Source organism: Budorcas taxicolor, chromosome 2 (genome assembly GCF_023091745.1).
Source record: "Budorcas taxicolor isolate Tak-1 chromosome 2, Takin1.1, whole genome shotgun sequence".
NCBI lineage: Eukaryota > Metazoa > Chordata > Mammalia > Artiodactyla > Bovidae > Budorcas > Budorcas taxicolor.
The window spans coordinates 45,785,249-45,806,625 of NC_068911.1; positions in this window are offsets into that span (position 1 = coordinate 45,785,249).

Genomic DNA, 21,377 nt, shown 5'->3' on the forward strand with positions numbered 1-21,377 from the left:
CAAGATCCGATGCTGTAAAGAACAATATTACATAGGAACCTGGAATGTCAGGTCCATGAATCAAGGCATTTTGGAAGTGGTCAAACAAGAGATGGCAAGAGTGAACGTCGACATTCTAGGAATCAGCGAACTAAAATGGACTGGAATGGGTGAATTTAACTCAGATGACCGTTATATCTACTACTGTGGGCAGGAATCCCTCAGAAGAAATGGAGTAGCCATCATGGTCAACAAAAGAGTCCGAAATGCAGTACTTGGATGCAATCTCAAAAACAACAGAATGATCTCTGTTCGTCTGCAAGGCAAACCATTCAATATCACAGTTATCCAAGTCTATGCCCCAACCAGTAATGCTGAAGAAGCTGAAGTTGAATGGTTTTATGAAGACCTACAAGACCTTTTAGAACTAACACCCAAAAAAGATGTCCTTTTCATTATAGGGGACTGGAATGCAAAAGTAGGAAGTCAAGAAACACCTGGAGTAAAAGGCAAATTTGGCCTTGGAATGTGGAATGAAGCAGGGCAAAGACTAACAGAGTTTTGCCAAGAAAATGCACTGGTCATAGCAAACACCCTCTTCCAACAACACAAGAGAAGACTCTACACATGGACATCACCAGATGGTCAACACCAAAATCAGATTGGTTATATTCTTTGCAGCCAAAGATGAAGAAGCTCTATACATTCAACAAAAACAAGACCGGGAGCTGACTGTGGCTCAGATCACGAACTCCTTATTGCCAAATTCAGACTTAAATTGAAGAACGTAGGGAAAACCCCTAGACCATTCAGGTATGACCTAAATCAAATCCCTTATGATTATACAGTGGAAGTGAGAAATAGATTTAAGGGTCTACATCTGATAGATAGAGTGCCTGATGAACTATGGACTGAGGTTCGTGACATTGTACAGGAGACAGGGATCAAGACCATCCCCATGGAAAAGAAATGCAAAAAAGCAAAATGGCTGTCTGGGGAGGCCTTACAAATAGCTGTGAAAAGAAGAGAGGCGAAAAGCAAAGGAGAAAAGGAAAGATATAAGCCTCTGAATGCAGAGTTCCAAAGAATAGCAAGAAGAGATAAGAAAGCCTTCTTCACCGATCAATGCAAGGAAATGGAGGAAAAGAACAGAATGGGAAAGACTAGAGATCTTTTCAACAAAATTAGAGATACCAAGGGAACATTTCATGCAAAGATGGGCTCGAGAAAGGACAGAAATGGTCTGGACCTAACAGAAGCAGAAGATATTAAGAAGAGGTGGCAAGAATACACGGAAGAACTGTACAAAAAAAGATCTTCATGACCCAGAGAATCATGATGATGTGATCACTAATCTCGAGCCAGACATCTTGGAATGTGAAGTCAAGTGGGCCTTAGAAAGCATCACTACGGACAAAGCTAGTGGAGGTGATGGAATTCCAGTTGAGTTGTTTCAAATCCTGAAAGATGATGCTGTGAAAGTGCTGCACTCAACATGCTAGCAAATTTGGAAAACTCAGCAGTGGCCGCAGGACTGGAAAAGGTCAGTTTTCATTCCAATTCCAAAGAAAGGCAGTGCCAAAGAATGCTCAAACTACCGCACAATTGCACTCATCTCGCATGCTAGTAAAGTAATGCTCAACATTCTCCAAGCCATACATGAACCAAGCAATACGTGAACCGTGAACTCCCTGATGTTCAAGCTGGTTTTAGAAAAGGCAGAGGAACCAGAGATCAAATTGCCAACATCCGCTGGATCATGGAAAAAGCAAGAGAGTTGCAGAAAAACATCTATTTCTGCTTTATTGATATGCCAAGCATTTGACTGTGTGGATCACGATAAACTGTGGAAAATTCTGAAAGAGATAGGAATACCAGAGCACCTAACCTGCCTCTTGAGAAATCTGTATGCAGGTCAGGAAGCAACAGTTAGAACTGGACATGGAACAACAGACTGGTTCCAAATAGGAAAAGGAGTATGTCAAGGCTGTATATTGTCACCCTGCTTATTTAACTTATATGCAGAGTACATCATGAGAAATGCTGGACTGGAAGAAACACAAGCTGGAATCAAGACTGTCGGGAGAAATACCAATAACCTCAGATATGCAGATGACACCACCCTTATGGCAGAAAGTGAAGAGGAACTAAAAAGCCTCTGGATGAAAGTGAAAGAGGAGAGTGAAAAAGTTGGCTTAAAGCTCAACATTCAGAAAACGAAGATCATGGCATCCGGTCCATCACTTCATGGGAAATATATAGGAAACAGTAGAAACAGTGTCAGACTTTATTTTGGGGGGCTCCCAAATCACTGCAGATGGTGACTGCAGCCATGAAATTAAAAGACACTTACTCCTTGGAAGAAAAGTTATGACCAACCTAGATAGCATATTCAAAAGCAGAGACATTACTTTGCCAACTAAGGTCCGTCTAGTCAAGGCTATGGTTTTTCCAGTGGTCATGTATGGATGTGAGATTTGGACTGTGAAGAAGGCTGAGCGCCGAAGAATTGATGCGTTTGAACTGTGGTGTTGGAGAAGACTCTTGAGAGTCCCTTGGACTGCAAGGAGATCCAACGAGTCCATTCTGAAGGAGATCAGCCCTGGGATTTCTTTGGAAGGAATGATGCTAAAGCTGAAGCTCCAGTACTTTGGCCACCTCATGCGAAGAGTTGATTCATTGGAAAAGACTCTGATGCTGGGAGAGATTGGGGACAGGAGGAGAAGGGGACGATCGAGGATGAGATGGCTGGATGGCATCACCAACTCGATGGATGTGAGTCTGAGTGAACTCCGGGAGTTGGTGATGGACAGGGAGGCCTGGCGTGCTGCGATTCATGGGGTCGCAAAGAGTCGGACACGACTGAGCGACTGAACTGAACTGAACTGAACATAGGCAAATACAGGCAAATGCTAAGAGTCATAAAAGGGGAACTTAATAGTAATATAATAATAGAGGGAATTTTAACACCTCACTTACATGAGTGAACAGATCATCCAGACAGAAAATATGTAAGGAAACACAAGCCTTAAATGACACATTGCACCAGATAGGCTTAACTGATATTTATGGGACATTCCATCTGAAAGCAGCAGAATATACTTTCTTCTTAAGTGCCCACAGAACACTCTCCAGGATAGATCACATCTTGGGTCAGAAATCTAGCTTGGTAAATCTTAAAAAACTGAAAGCATATCAAACATATTTTTCAAATAGAATGATACAAGATTGGAAATCAAATACAGGGGAAAAAACTACAAAAATATGATCACCAAAGAAATAAAGTTGGAAACAAAAAAAATACCTAGAGACAAATTACAATGAAAATATGATGATCCAAAACCTATCGGATGCAGCAAAAGCAGTCTTAAGAAGGAAATTTGTAACAATGAAATCCTACCTCAAGAAATAAGAAAAATCTCAAATAAGTAATCTAACATTACACTTGAAGCAACTAGAGAAAAAGAAGCAAAACACAAAGCTAGTAGAAGGAAAGAAACCATAATGATTAGAGTAGAAATAAATGAAAAAGAAATGAAGGAAACAAAAGTAAAGATCAATAAAACTGAAAGCTGGATGCAGTCATTAAAGAGAATGCATAGGGAGAACAAGATGATGGAGAAGTAGGTGGATGTGGAGTACATCTCTCTCCACAGATACATCAGGAATACACCTTCAGACACTCATGTGCATGCAGAATGCCAGCTGAGAGTGGATAGGAGTGCCTGACCACTGGAAAAGAAAATATACAGTGATGCAAAACTTGATAGGACAAAGGAACTAGGGGGAAAAACAGGAGTGTTAGTAGGACTGGACCTGCCCTCAGAGGGTGGGGGAACCGAAGCAGGGGTCTGATCATCACAGCAGGGCAAGTTAGAGGAGAAACATTTAAGGCTGAGAATGAAACAGCTGATCTGTGGCAGCTTAAATGGAATGAGAATCAGACAGTCCTTGCACAGCCATACACACACCAGGCAGGAATGCTGGTCTCCTGGAAGTGGCAGTGCCTGGGAACTGGAGTTAGGGATTGTAGAGCAATCGCAGGGTGAGGGCTGCCGTTGACTTCGGAGAGACGGATTGAGGGGATGTAAGGGAGGAGATCCTGGGAAATGCCTGTGGAGGAAAGTCAGGCAGCCATGGAAGCAAGGTGATAATGCTGAGTCACGTGTAGGGGGTGGAGACATCACCATAGCCTCTATCTCTCCCCACACTGCCAGCATCTGCAGCTGAACAATAGAGAGATTGGCCCATCAAAAGCCTGACATACTGAACTACAGAGTAGGACCCCAGTTGGGGGCGGAGGATGGGGAGGGAGCTCTATGTGCCTGACATACTGAACAACAGAGAAGGACCTCAGGCAAGGGAACCCTCTAAGTGCCTGAATGGGCAGAGCTACAGAGAAAGACTGGCCAAAGAGGGCTTCTGATTGCCAGCTGCAAGAGGTTCGAAAAAAGACTCTCATAGGGCCATAACTCCTGCGGCAGAGGCAGTCCGTGTCCCTGCAACTTGGTGCCACCAGGGTCCCCGCAAACCAAGCAGCTGCACCACCTTCATGCTCAACTCTCACTGGGGCAGAGCTGTCACAGGGAAAAAAAAACCTCTTGCATTTATGCACCCAGGGTTGCTTCGGTTGTGTCTGACTCTTTGCGACCCTGTAACAGGCCTGCCAGGCTTCTCTGTCAGAGAGGGGGTTCTTCAGGCAAGAATACTGGAGCTGTTGGCCAAGACTGGTTGCCATACCCTTCTAGAGCATTATATTTGCTACTACCCTAGCTGCCAACTCCCCTGAGTTCCTGGTGCTGCCAGAACCCCTGCCACCCAAGCAGCTGCATCACCTCCACACCTAGCCCTCACAGGGGCAAACCCAAGCCCTCCAGGGCATGCTCAGGAACTAAACCTTAGTGGACAACCCACACGTAGAGGTGGAAATAAAACCACAGTTGAAACCTAGGGGCAGTGTGGCTAAAAAAGAAGATCCAAAACCTTCCCACCAGCTGTACAAGCTGCAGATTAATCCACATGATCAACGAAGCAGACTCTGTGTCTATGGGATATATAAAAGGCCATTGAGAGTGCCCACAGAAGCAAATGCACTAGCTCTGATAGCTGTGGACATTGGAGGCAAGAATATACAGAATTAGGACCAGATTAGAATCTGAGCTGCCGCCACATCAGGTCCAGAGATCAGTACAGGGTTGGAGGGCATCCTAGGTAGTTAAGGTAGACTGGGATTCCCAGCGTCAGAAAGGACTCTGACAGCAGTGACTCAAGAAAAATATTTATTATTCTTATTTTTTGACTTGTTCTGTAGATTCTTTTGGATTTGTTCTCCACCACCCCCTGCCCCCCTACCCCGGCTGTTGTAGTTTTTGATTTTATTGGCAGTAAGAAATCTAATTAAGCTTTTGAACTTTTTTTTTCCCCCTCAGTCACATTTTTTTATTGTTGTTATAAACCTCTGCCTATATGATGGGCTTTTGCAGTTCTGTGGAGTTTTCCTCTTTTTTTTCCTTAAAAAAATTTTTTTTAAACCTATTATTATTTTTTCTACATTTATTCCTTTGTTTGCTTTTCCTACTGTTGCTCTCTCCTTGCAGTTAATCTTTAACGTATATAAATCTTTATCTATCTCTATTTAACTTTATATATCTATTCTTTCTTACTTTCTCTCAACATATTTGTTAGTTTTATTTTCATTGCTTTATTCCCCTATTGGCATCTTGCTTTAATTTGGTTTTCATTTGTGCTTTAACTAGTTTTGTTCTGGTAGATATAATTTCTGGTTTCCTTTGTTTGCTGGGTCAATCTATTGTACTTTATTTTTGTTGGATTGTTTTGATTTTGCTTAAGGGTGTATATGTATATGTGTATATTCAGTCATATTTTCTATTGCTAAAAATCTCTGTCTCTACACTGGGCTTTTGAAGTTCTGTGGAGTTTTCCTTTTTTTCTTTCTTCTTCTGTTTTTTTCTCTTTTCTCTAATTTTAATTTTTAATTTGTTCAAACCTATTATATTTTTTCTACATTTATTCCTTTGTTTGCCTTTCCTACTGTTCTTTTCCTCTTGCAATTAATCTTTAATGTATTTAAATCTTCTTCATCTATATCTATTTAACTTTGAGTATCTATTCTTTCTTTCCTTTCCTTTCAACATATTTGTTAGTTTTGTTTTCATTGTTTTATTCTCCACTTGGCACCTTGCTTTAGTTTTGTTTTTCAGTTTGTCCTTAAGTTAATTTTGTTCTTAACTTAAATTGGTAAATACAATTTTTTATTTCCTTTGCTCGTTGGATCAATCTACTGTACTTAATTTTTGTTACACTGTTTTTGCTTTGGTCATGGGTGTATATGTATATGTGTATATTCCATTATTTTAATTATTATTTGCCTGATTTTGTAACTGCCGTTGGTCTTGGATTCATCTTTTGTTTCTTGATTTTAGATATTTATTTTAATCTCACTAAATTCCTTAACAAACCAGTTGTGGAAACTTTGTTCCTGACCAGAGATCAACCCCTGAGCCTTTGGAGTGGGAGCACTGACTCCAAAACCATAGACTACTAGAGAGTTAATCCTAGGGAGTTTCAAATAGTGAGAACTCACACAAAGGAAACCACTTGAATAGAAGACCTGGCATCACCAGAAGCACCCTGTGTAGGATGCCTCATCTAAACAACAAACAGAACAAAAATACAAACCCAGTCATCAGCAGACAGGAATATCACCTCACTCAGCCTTGCTCATCAGAGGAAAAACAAACAAACAAACAAAAACTCAGCACTAATCTCACTCTATATGAAGCTCACACAAATCACTGGAACAACCAAAAGGAAGAAAGAATCCAACCTTCTTCAAGGAAAGAATTCAACTTTCCTTGAACCCTGGGAAAAAGAGACCTCAAACACAATAACTTAAATTAAAAAAAGAAAAGACAGAAAAGTACTACATAAATGAAGGCGCAAACTAGAAACACAGAAGTTCAAATAAATGAAGAAAAAATAGGAAAATTACCTGAAAAAATGTCAGAATAATGATAGTAAAGATGATTAAAAAAAAACCTTGAAAACAAAATGGGGAAAATGCAAGAATGAATTAACAAAGACCTAGAAGAATTAAATGGCACCCCACTCCAGTACTCATGCCTGGAAAATCCCATGGATCGAGGGGCCTGGTAGGCTGCAGTCCATGGGGTCACGAAGAGTTGGACACGACTGAGCGACTTCCCTTTCACTTTTCACTTTCATGCATTGGAGAAGGAAATGGCAACCCACTCCAGTGTTCTTGCCTGGAGAATCCCAGGGATGAGGGAGCCTAGTGGGTGCCGTCTATGGGGTCACACAGAGTTGGACACAACTGAAGTGACCTAGTAGCAGCAGCAGAAGAAGAATTAAAGAATAAACATACAGAGACGAACAAGACAATTACTGAAATTAAAAACACTCTAGAAGGAATCAATAGCATAATATCTGAAGCAGAAGAATGAATCAGTGAGCTGGAAGATAAAATGGTGGAAATAACTTCTGAAGGTCAGAATAAAGTAAAAACAATGAAAAGAGCTGAGGACAGTCTCAGAGAGCTCTGGGACCATATCAAATGCCCCAACACTTGAATTATAGGGGTCCCAGAAGAAGAGAAAAAGAAAGGGTATGAAAAAAATTGTTGAAGAGATTATAGTTGAAAGTTTCCCCAACATGGAAAAGGAAATAGCCAATCAAGTCCAAGAGGCACAAAAAGTCCCATACAGGATAAGCCCAAGGAGAAACACACCAAGACACATACTAATCAAACTAACAAAGACTAAACACAAAGAAAGAATATTAAAAGCAGCAAGGGAGAAGCAACAACTACCATACAAGGGAAACCCCATACACTTAACAGCTGATCTTTCTGCAGAAATTCTGCAGGCCAGAAGGGAATGGCAGGATATATTCAAAGTACTGAAAGGGAAAAATTTACAACCAAGATTACTGTAGGATCTCATTCAAAACTGATGGAGAAATAAAAAAGCTTTTCAGACAAGCAACAGTTAAGAGAATTCAGTACCACCAAACCAGCTTTACAACAAACATTAAATGGACTTATGTAGTCAAGAAATACAACAGAAGAAAAAAAAAATCTACAAAATCAACCCCACACAATTAGAAACTGGCAATAGGAACATATCTATCAATAATTACTTTAAATGTAAATGGACTAAATGCTCCCACAAAAAGACACAGACTGGCTGAATGGATACAAAAACAAGACCCATATATATGCTGTCTACAAGAAACCCACTTCAGACCTCAGGACACATGTAGACCAAAAGTGAGAGGATGGAAAAATATATTCCTTGCAAATGGGAAGCAAAAGAAAGCCAGAGTAGCAATCCTCATATCAGAAAAAATAGACCTTAAAATAGAGAATATTACAAGAGATAAGGAAGGACGCTACATAATGGTCAAGGGATCAATCCAAGAGGAAGACATAACAATTGTAAATATCTATGCACCCAACATAGAAGCACCTCAGTATATAAGACAAACACTAGCAGACACAAAAGGAGAAATTGACAGTAACACAATGATAGTAGGAGACTTTAACACCCCAATCACACCAATGGATAGATCATCAAAACGGAAAGTTAGTAAGGAAACATAAGTCTTAAATGATACATTAGATGAGACAGATCTCATTGTTATCTTCAGGATGTTCTACCCCAATGCAGAAGAATATGCCTTCTTCTCAAGTGCACACGGACCATTCTCCAGGCCAGACCATATCTTGCGTCACTAATCAAACTTCAGTAAATTTAAAATTGAAATCGTATCAAGCGTCTTCTCTGAACACAATGCTATGAGACTAGACATTAATTACAAGAAAAAAAATGGTAAGAAACACAAACAAATGGAGATTAAACAAAACATTTCTAAATAACCAACAAGTTTCTGAAGAAATCAAAAGGGAAATAAAAAAATTTCCAGAAACAAATGACAATGAAAACACGACAACTAAAAACCTATGGGATGCAGCAAAAGCAGTTCTAAGAGGAAAATTTATAGCAATACAATCCTACCTCAAGAACCAAGAAAAACATTGAATAGATAACCAACTTTACACCTAAAGCAACTGGAAAAAGAACAACAACGAAAAAACCCCCCAAAATTAGTAGAAGGAAAAAAAATCATAAAGATATGAGCAGAAATAAATGAAAAATAAATGAAATGAACAACAGTAAAGATTAATAAAACTCAAAGCTGGTTCTTAGAGAAGATAAACAAAACTGACAAATCCCTAGCCAGACTCATCAAGAAAAAAGAGAAAAGAAGCAAATCAACAAAATTAGAAATGAAAAAGGAGAGGTTACAACAGACAATGCAGGAATGCAAAGGATCATGAGACTATTATGAACAACTATATGGCAATAAAATAGATAACCTGGAAGAAACGGGCAGATTGTTAGAAACATTTAGTCTTCCAAGACTGAACCATTAAGAAATAGAAATTATGAGCAATTACAAGCACTGAAATTGAAGCTGTGATAAAAGGTCTCCCAAAAAAACAAAAGCCTAGGACCAGATGGCTTCACAGGAGAATTCTATCAAACATTTAGAGAAGAGCTAATGCCTATCCTTCTAAAACTCTTTCAAAAAACTGCAGAGGAAGGAACACTTCCAAATTCATTCTATGAGTCCACCATTACCCTGATACCAAAACCAGACAAAGACAACACAAAAAAAGAAAACTGCAGGCCGACTGATGAATGTAGATGCAAATATCTTGAACAAAATTTTAGGAAACAGAATTCAGCAACACACCAGAAAGCTCATACACCATGACTAATTTGGATTTATTCCAAGGATGCAAGGATTCTTCAATATAAGTAAATCAATCAGTGTGATATACCATAGTAACAAATTGAAAGATAAAAACCATATAATAATCTCAATACATGCAGAAAAATCCTTTGACAAAATTCAGCATCCATTTATGATTAAAACTCTTCAAAAAATGGGCATAGAAGGGACCTACTTCAACATATTAAAGACCATATATGATAAGCCTGGACTGGACTTCCCTGGTGGGTCAGACAGTAAAGTGTCTGTCTACAATGTGGGAGACCTGGGTTTGATCCCTGGGTCAGTAAGATCCCCTGGAGAAGGAAATGGCAATACACTCCAGTACTATTGCCTGGAAAATCCCATGGACAGAGGAGCCTGGTAGGCTACAGCCCATGGGGTCGCAAAGATTCGGACACAACTGAGCAACTTCACTTTCACTTCACTATGATAAGCCTACAGAAAACATTATTCTCAATGGTGAAAAACTGAAAGCATTCCCCCTAAGATCAGGAACAAGACAAGGGTGTCCACTTTCACCACTATTATTCAGCATAGTTCTGGAAGGCCTACCTATAGCAATCAGAGAAGACAAAAAAGTAAAAGGAATCCAGATAAGAAAAGAGAAAGTATGACATGATGACATGATACTGTACATAGAAAAGCCTAAAGATAGTATCAGAAAATTACTACAGCTAATCAGCGAATTTAGCAAAGTTGCAGGATATGACATCAATACACAGAAACCACTTGCATTTCTATATACTAACAATGAAAAAATCAGAAAAAAACAATTAAGGAATCAATCCCATTCACCACTGCAACAAAAAGAATTAAATATCTAGGAATAAACTTACCTAAGGAGATGAAAGAACTGTACACAGAAAATTAAAAGACGCTAATGAGAGAAATCAAAGACAACATAAACAGATAGAAAGGTATTCCGTGTTCCTGGGTAGGAAGAATCAATGTTGTGAAAATGACTATACTACCAAACACAATCTACAGATTTAATTCAATCCCCATCAAATTACCAATGGCATTTGTCACAGAACTAGAACGAAAAATTCACAATTCATATGGAAACACAAAAGACCCCGAATAGCCAAAGAAGTCTTGAGAAAGAAGAATGGAGCTGGAGGAATCAAGCTTCCTGACTTCAGGTTATACTACAAAGCTATAGTCATCAAGACAGTATGGTACTGGCACAAAACAGAAATACAGTCCAATGGAACAAGATAGAAAGCCTAGAAATAAACCCATGCACCTATGGGTACCTTATTTAGATAGAGGAGGCAAGAATACACAATGGGACAAAGACAACCTCTTCATTAAATGGTGCTGGGAAAACTGAACAGCTACATGTAAAAGAATGAAGTTAGAACACTTCCTAACACTATACACAAAGATAAACTCAAAATGGATTAAAGACCCAAATGTAAGACCAGAAACTATAAAACTCTTAGAGGAAAACATAGGCAGAGCACTCGATGTCATAAATCAAAGCAAGATGCTCTATGACCTGCTTCCTAGAGTAATGGAAACAAAAACGAAAGTACACGAGTGGGACCTGATTAAACTTAAAAGCATTTGCACAGCAAAGGAAAGTATAACCAAGTTGAAAAGACAACCCACAGAATGGGAGAAAATAAAAGCAAATGAAACAACTGACAAAGGATTAATTTCCAAAATATACAAGCAGCTCATACAACTCAATACCAGAAAAACAAATAACCCAATCAAAAAGTGGGGAAAATACCTAAACAGATATTTCTCCAAAGAAGACATACAGATGGCTAACAAACAGATGAAAAGATGCTCAATATTGCTCATTATTAGAGAAATGCAAATCAAAATTTCAATGAGATATCACCTCATACCAGTCAGAATGGCCCTCATCAAAAATTCTGCAAATAATAAGTACTGGAAAGGGTGTGGAGAAAATGGAATACTCTTGTACTTTTGGTGGGAATGTAAACTGATACAGCCACTATGGAAGATGGCATGGAGATTCCTTGAAAAACTAGGAATAAAACGACCGTATGACCCAGCAATCCCACTCCTAGGCATATACCCTGAGGAAACCAAAACTGAAAAAGACATGTGTATCCCATTGTTCACCGCAGCACTATTTACAATAGCTAGAACAACTTAGATGTCCACTGACAGATGAATGGATAAAGAAGTTGTGGTATATATACACAATGTAATATTATTCTGCCATAAAAAGGAGCAGATTTGAGTCAGTTTTAATGAGGTGGATGAAACTAGAGCCTATTATAAAGAGTGAGGTGAGTCAGAAAGAGAAAGATAAATATCATATTCTAACACATATATACAGAATCTAGAAAAATGGTACTGAAGATTTTATTTACATGGCAAAAATGGAGATACAGACATAGAGGATAGACTTATGGACATGGGGAGGGGGGAGGGGAGGATGAGATGTGTGGAAAGAGAAACATGGAAACTTACATTACCATATGTAAAATAGATAGCCAACGGGAATTTGCTGTATGGCTCAGGAAACTCAAACAAGGGCTCTGTATCAACCTAGAGGGGTGGGATGGGGAGGGAGATGGGAGGGAGTTTCAAAAGGGAGAGGATATATGTATACCTATTGGAGAAGACTCTTGAGAGTCCCTTGGACTGCAAGGAGATCCAACCAGTCCATCCTAAAGGAGATCAGTCCTGGGTGTTCTTGGAAGGACTGATGTTGAAGCTGAAACTCCAGTACTTTGGCCACCTCATGAGAAGAGTTGACTCACTGGAAAAGACTCTGGTGTTGGGGGCAGGAGGAGAAGGGGACAACAGAGGATGAGATGGCTGGATGGCATCACCGACTCGATGAATATGAGTTTGAGTGAACTCTGGGAGTTGGTGATGGACAGGGAGGCATGGTGTGCTGTGATTCATGGGGTCACAAAGAGTTGGACACGACTGAGCGACTAAACTTAACTGAACTGATGGCTGATTCATGTTGAGGTTTTACAGAAAACAGCAAAATTCTATAAAGCAGTTATCCATCAATAAAAAATTAATTAATTAAAAAAACTGAAAGCTGGTCCTTTGAGAGGATAAAAGAATATTGATTAACTTTTAGCCAGACTCCTACAGAAAAAAAGGAGAGGACTCAAATAGATAAAACCAGAAATGGAAACAGAGAAGTTACAATGTACACCACAGAAATACAAATGATTAAGTAATAGATGCCAATAGCATGGACAACCTAGAAGAAATGAATAAATTCTTAGAAAATTACGAACTTTCAAGACTGAACCAGGAAGAACTGAATATATGAACAGATGGATCAAAAGTAATGAAATTGACACTGTGATTAAAAATCTTCCAACAAACAAAAGTCCAGGATCACGTGGCTTCACAGGCAAATTCTGTTAAACATTTAGAGAAGAGTTAACACCTACATTTCTGAAACTCTTCCCAAAAATTGCAGAGGAAGCTGCATTCCCAAGCTCATTCTATTAGGCCCAATAACAGCCTGACATTAAACCAGAGACTGCTAAGTCACTTCAGTCGTGTCCGACTCTGTGCGACCCCAGAGACGGCAGCCCGTCAGGCTCCCCCGTCCCTGGGATTCTCCAGGCAAGAACACTAGAGTGGGTTGCCATTTCCTTCTCCAATTCATGAAAGTGAAATCTCTCAGTCATGTCCAACTCCTAGCGACCCCATGGACTGCAGCCTACCAGGCTCCTCCGTCCATGGGATTTGCCAGGCAAGAATACTGGGGTGCGTTGCCATTGCCTTCTCCCTAAATCAGAGAAGGATATCACAAAAAAGAAAATTACAGGCCATTATCCTAGATGAACATAGATGCAAAAATCTTCAACAGAACACTAGCAAACTGAAACCAACAGCACATTAAAAGGACCATACACCATGATCAAGTGGGATTTATCATAAGGATGGAGGTTTTCTTCAGTATATTCAGATCCCTCAGTGTGATACACCATATTAACAAGCTGAAGTACGAGCACCAAGTGATCATCTCAATAGATGCAGAGAAAGCTTGTGGCAAAATTCAACACTCATTTATGAGAAAAGTTATCCTGAAAGTGGGCATAGAAGGAACATGCCTCAATATAATATAGGCCATATATGGCAAACCCACAGCAGACACCATTCTCAATGGTGAAAAACTGTGACATGTCCTCTAAGATCAGGAACAAGACAAGGATGTCCACTTTCTCTACTTTTATTCAACATAGTTTTAGAAGTCTTAGCCACACCTATCAGAAAGAAAAAGAAGTAAACAGAATTCAAACTGGAAAAGAAAAAGTAAAACTGTCCCTGTTTGCAGATGACATTATGCTATATATAGTAAATCTTAAAAATGCTAGCAGAAAATTACTAGAGCTCATCAATGAATTTGGTAAAGTTGCAGGATACAAAATTAATACACAGAAATCACTTGCATTTCTATACACTAACAATGAAAGATCAGAAAGAGAAATCAAGGAAACAATCCCATTTACCATTGAAATGAAAGAATAAAATACCTAGGAATAAATCTACCTAAGGAGACGAAAGACTTGTACTCAGAAAACTCTGATAACAATGGAAGATATCAAAGATGACATAAACAGATAGAGAGATATACCATGTTGCTGGATTAGAAGAGTTAATATTTTCAAAATGACTCTACTACCCAAAGCAATCTATAGATTTAGTGCAGTCCCTATCAAATTATCAATGGCATTTTTTGAAGAATTAGAACAAAAAGTGTACAAGTTATACGGAAATACAAAAAACCTTGACTAGCCAAAGTAGTCTTAAAGAAGAAAAATAAAGCTAGAGGAATGAGACTCCCTAACTTCAGACTATACTACAAAGCTACAGTAATCAAAGTTTTTGATACTGGCACAAAACCAGAAATATAGATCAATGGAACTGAATAAAATTCAGAGATAAACCCATGCACCTATGGTTACCTAATCTATGACAAAGGAGGCAAAAGTATACACAGGAGAAAAGACCATCTCATCAATAAGTGGTGCTGGGAAAGCTGGAGAGCTACTTGAAAAGAATAAAATTAGAACACTCCCTAACACCATACACAAAAGGAATTAAAGACCTAAATGTAAAGCCAGGTACTATTAAACTCTTACAGAAAAACATTGATAGAATGATATAAATTACAGCAAGATCTTTCTTGATCCACTTCCTAAAGTAATGAAAATCAAACATAAACAAATGGGACCTAATTTCCTTTGCACAGCAAAAGCAGCCACAACTAGAAATAAGCAAATCAGAAGTGGCAAAAATCACTGATAAAGGCAGACACACTGTAAAGTAGGAAATCAGTTCAGTTCAGTTCAGTTGCTCAGTTGTGTCCGACTCTTTGCGACCCCATAAATTGCAGCGCGCCAGGCCTCCCTGTCCATCACCAACTCCCGGAGTTCACCCAAACCCATGTCCATCGAGTTGGTGATGCCATCCAGCCATCTCATCCTCTGTCATCCCCTTTTCCTCCTGCCCCCAATCTCTCCCAGCATCAGCGTCTTTTCCAATGAGTCAACTCTTCGCATGAGGTGGCCAAAGTACTGGAGTTTCAGCTTTAGCATCATTCCTTCCAAAATTAGGAAATCATCCACATATAAATATGTTATCATAAGCAGCAACCATGAAAGAGGAGAATAAAGAGGCAGGAAATGGGAATTGCATTTGAAATGAAAAGAACAGCAACTTAAACAAAGACAACTGTCAGAATGGGAGAAAACACTTGCAAATTAAACAACTGACAAGGGATTAAGATTAATCTCCAAGAATACAAAAAACAGCTCATGCAGCTCAATATCAAAAAACAACCACTCACTTAAAGTGGACAAAAGAACTAAATAGATATTTCTCCAAAGAAGACATACAGCTGGACCAGAGGCACATGAAAAGATGCTCAGCACCACAAATTATTAGAGAAATGTAAATCAAAACTAGAGTGATGTATCAACTTACACCAGTCAGAATAGCCATCATCAAAAACTTCACAAACAATAAATGCTAGAGAGGATGTGGAGAAAAGGGAAACCTCCTCGGTAGGAATGTAAGTTGTTATGGAGAGATTTATTTTGGTAAATTCTTGGTAAATACCTCATTGGTAGGAATATAAATTGGTATGTTCTCATTATGGAGAATAGTATGGAGTTCCCTTAAGAAAACTAAAAATAGAGCTGCCATACAATCCAGCAATCCCACTCCTGGGCATATATCCAGAGAAAACCATAATTTGAAGATACATGCACCCCAAAATTCATTGCAGCCATATTTACAATGGGCAGGACATGGAAACAACATAAATGTCACCATCAGGAATGGATAAAGAAGAAGTGGATCATATATACAATGGAATATTACTCAGCCATTCAAAAGAATGAAATAATGTCATTTGCAGCAACATGGATAGATCTAGCAATTGTCATATTGTGTGAAATAAGTCAGACAAAGAAGACAAACATCATATGCTATCACTTATATGTGGAACCAAAAAAAGGTACAAATATACTTATTTGCAAAGAAGAAATAGAGTTATAGATACAGAAAACAAACTTATGGTTACTGGGAGAAATAGGGGAGTGATGAATTGGGAGATTGGTATTGATGTATACACACTCCTATGTATAAAATAGATAACTAATGAGGACCTACTTGTATGGCACAGGGAACCCATCATAACACTCTGTAATGACCTATTTGAAGCTGAAACTCCAATACTTTGGCCACCAATGCAAAGAGCTGACTCATTTGAAAAGACTCTCACACTGGGAAATATTGAGGACAGGAGGAGAAGGGGACGACAGAGGATGAGGTGGTTGGATGGCATCACCGACTCAATGGACATGAATTTGGGTAGGCTCCGGGAGTTGGTGATGAACAGGGAGGCTTGGCGTGCTGAGGTTCATGGGGTTACAAAGAGTCAGACACAACTGAGTGACTGAACTGAATGACCTATTTGGGAAAAGAATACCAAAGGAAGGACAAATACCAAGTACAAACACACACACACACCACTGGGCATAGCATATTGAAATTGGGGAAACCAAAGGCAAAGAGAGAAATCTGAAGAAAACCAGAGGTGACAGAAAGTGGACAACTTAACTACAGAGGATCAAGAATAAGAATCACCTGAACTTCTCATTAGAAAATCATGAAAGAAATGTTAAAATAAGTTTTTCAGACAGAAAGAAATTAGTACAGATCAAACACTTGGATCTGCATGAAGACAGAAACCGGAAAAGGAAGAAATGGTAAAATAAATTATGTTATCTTTGTCACTAATTGATATACAAGATTTACTTAAAACAATAATTGCAGCAACATATTGCATATTTATGGCATATGAATTGGTCTCATGAATAACAGCAATGTCACAAGGCATGGTGGGGGGAAGAATTGAGCAAACTCTGTTATGAGTAGCTGCAGTCCATATGAAGCAGTTAATGTGATCTGAAGGTGGACTTAGATTATTTTTAAATGCATATTTTAAACCCCAAGGTAACCACTAGAAAAGTTTTTAAAAGTAGGAATGATATACTAAGATGGAGACACAATTGAATCATATATTTAAAACCAGAGAAGGCAGAAAAAGTGGTGGAAATGCTACAAAGAAAAAATGCAATGGATATATATACACTTACCAAAAAATGGTAGATTTTCCTTCAGCTATCTCAGCAATCGCTTTAGTTGTGAACACCAGGTGAGAACAAGATCATGAGACTGTAGAGAGCAAAACAAAAAGACTCATACATCTGCCTACAAGAAACTCACTCTAAGTATAATGATATCTAAACCTTAGAAGTAAAAGTATAGAGAAATATATATCATGCTGCTTCTAAGTCACTTCAGTCGTGTCCAACTCTGTGCGACCCCAGAGACGGCAGCTCATCAGGCTCCCCTGTCGCTGGGATTCTCCAGGCAAGAACACTGGATCAGGTTGCCATTTCCTTCTCCAATGCATGAAAGTGAAAAGTGAAAGTGAAGTCGCTCAGTCGTGTCCGACTCTTAGTGACCCCATGGACTGCAGCCTACCAGGCTCCTCCGTCCATGAGATTTTCCAGGCGAGAGTACTGGAGTGGGTGCCGTTGCCTTCTCCCATATATCATGCTAGCAGTAATGAAAAGAAAACGAGAGCTTGTTAATTTCAGGCAGTCTGATTTTAGAACAAGGAAGACTGTCCAAGACAGTCTTTATATACAGTCATCCCTTGGACTGCATGGGAGATTGCCTCCAGGACCACTCCCTTCACACATACACACATAGTGGACACCAAAATGCATGGATGTTCAAGTCCCTTATACACAGTGGCTTTATACAGTAGGCCCTCCACATCTGTGGGTTCTGCATCTTCAGATTCAATCAAATTTGATCCTCAGTTGGTTGAAACTGCAAATGTTAGGGACTTCACTGGTGGCTCAGGTGGTAAAGCGTCTGTCTACAATGCGGGAGACCTGGGTTCAATCCCTGGGTTGGGAAGATCCCCTGGAGAAGGAAATGGCAATCCACTCCAGTACTATTGCCTGGACAATTCCATGGACAGAGGAGCCTGGTAGGCTACAGTCCACGGGGTCGCAAAGAGTCAGACACGACTGAGTGACTTCACTTTCACAGATATGGAGGGCAGTTTGTAAATTATAAGATTCAATTCTCTGAGAGGACATGATGATTCTAATCATATGCACTTGACAATAGAGCACTGTATTGCTGTATCTCACTGTCCACACTGTTTGCTGAATCCAGGGTAGGTAAGGCTCGAGCTAAGAGGCTGGAAGGAGACTCAAGGAGCCATCGGAACTGCAGACACATTTATTCTCTCCTGGCTGGCAGAGCAGCCACAACACAGCTTCTTTCCTGGCTGAAGCAGCAGCCCTAGCAGTAGATACTCTGTAATCTCTCCTCTCATGGCAGACCCAATGGACACAGCCGTGACGCAGCAGTAAATAAATGCCACCACTTTCTTAGATGGACCTCACATATGTGTACAGCATGAAGCAGCCCGGGACCAAGCAAGTACCTCATGACATGCGTGCACAGTGCTACAAATGAACTCAGCTGTTACATAGTCTTATTTACAAAATGTGGGGCAAGACAGCCTGAACATGCTATCTTGGCCAATTTGCTCTCTCCCCACAAGCATCAAAATACATACAGCAAAAACTAATAGAACTAAAATACTAGACTTGAACACTTCAACACTTCATTGTCAGTAACTGATATTAATAGATCAAATAGGTAGAAAATCAGCAAGGATATATAGATGACCTATATTGTTGTTTTTCAGTCGCCCAGTCATGTCCGACTCTTTGGGACCCCATGGACTGCAGTACACCAGGCCTTCCTTTCCCTCACCATCTCCAGGAGTTTTCGCAAGTTCACGTTCATTGCGTCAGTGATGCTGTCCGGCCATCTCATGCTCTGACACCCTTTTCTTCTTTCCTCTATCTTTCCCAGGGACTTTTTCAATAAGTTGTCTCTTTGCATTAGATGACCAAAATACTGGAGCTTCAACTTCAGCATCAGTCCTTTTAGTGAATATTCAGGGTTGAGCTCCCTTAAGATTTACTGGTTTGATCTTGCTGTCCGAAGGACTTTCAGGAGTTTTCTCCAGCACATGTCGAAGGCATCAGTTCTTTGGTTGTTCTGCCTTCTAACTGTGCTATCGATCAACTTGATCTAAGTGACATTTATAGAACACCCCATCCAACATCCCAGGGCTTCCCAGGCGGCACAGTGGTAAAGAATCTGCTTGCTAGTGCAGGAGGTGACAGAGATGTGGGTTCAATCCCAGGGCTGAGAAGATCCCCTGGAGTAGGAAATGGCAACCAGATCCAGTATTCTTGCCTGGAAAATTCCATAGACAGAGGGGTCACAAAGAGTCGGACATGACTGAGCTCGTATGCACCTCATCCAACAGCTGAACGCACATTTTTCTCAAGCACACATGGAACATGCACAAAAAAGATCACACCTGGGCCATGAAACATTTTAACAAATTGAAAAGAACAGTAATCACCCAAAGCTGTTTCCATAGGGGTACAGGTTAACAACTCAGAGCCCACTGTGCATGTTTACTAGGAGTGAACAGATAAGTAAAGGGATGGTAGCTGGCAGATGGTGGGAGCCAGGTTCCCAGTGTTAGAGCTGAGGTTACAAATAAGCAAGTAAGGAAGGCTGACACGAAACATGGAAAAGGATTAGTGTCAGAGACACCGGTATGCACTCATGCTTAGCTTATTGTGGGTGCTCATGGATAAATGCAAAAGTAATTATATGTGTGTATATAGATGAACTAGTAGTATGCATACATATATTTCCTCTCTGTCCATTGAGAGGGCAAAGAAGCAAGCACATCTTAGTAGCAAAAAGCACACTCAGCCTCTAGACCTTGTTTCCTACTACTGCTGCTGCTGCTGCTAAGTCGCTTCAGTCGTGTCTGACTCTGTGCGACCCCAGAGACGGCAGCCCATCAGGCTCCCCCGTCCCTGGGATTCTCCAGGCAAGAACACTGGAGTGGGTTGCCATTTCCTTCTCCAATGCATGAAAGTGAAAAGTGAAAGTGAAGTCGCTCAGTCGTTTCTGACTCTTAGCGACCCCCTGAACTGCAGCCCACCAGGCTCCTTCGTCCATGGGACTTTCCAGGCAAGAGTACTGGAGTGGGATGCCATTGCCTTCTCTGAATACTATTCTCTCATAAAAGACTTTTCCTCTCTGGTTCAGTTTAGTTCAGTTTCCCAGTTGTGTCAAACTCTCTGTGACCCCATGGGCTGCAGCATACCAGGCTTCCCTGTCCATCACCAACTCCCATAGCTTGCTCAAACTTATATCCATTGATTCGGTGATGCCATCCAACCATCTCATCTTCTGTCATCCCCGTCTCCTCCTTATTTCAATCTTTTCCAGTGTCAGGGTCTTTTCCAAGGAGTCAGTTCTTCACATCAGGTGGCCAAAGTATTGGAGATTCAGCTTCAGCTATCAGTCCTTCCAATGAATATTCAGGGTTGATTTCCTTTAGGATTAACTGATTTGATCTCCACGATTAAATTCAAGGTCTGGGGAGAGGATATACAAAACCCAGAGCAACATAAAATAAGAAAAGACACACAAACGCACACACTATGATGCAGTTTGTCAGGAGGACACAGAAAACCACTGAAAGTGCTCCCAATGGCCAAAGCGGAGGCAAGTTGAGCCATAAAATGAACCATGCAATACTGTGTTATATCTCAAAGATGTGTGAGCTGTACTTAGGACTTGCTTCTTAAGTTAACTGTGGAAAGAGTAAAAAGTAACTTTGCTCCCTCTATTATACAGCAATTTCTCCTCACCTATCCACTTTACACACGATAGTGTATATATGTTGATACTACTTTATCCATTCAACCCACGCTCTCCCTTCCTCATTGTGTCCACAGTCTAATCTCTACATCTGTGTCTCCATTCCTTCCCTGACAATAAGCTCATCAGTATCATTTTTCTAGATTCCATATATACGTGTTAATACACTATATTTTTTTTTCTCTTTCTGATTTACTTCACTGTATATAACAGGCTCTAGGCTCATCCACCTAACT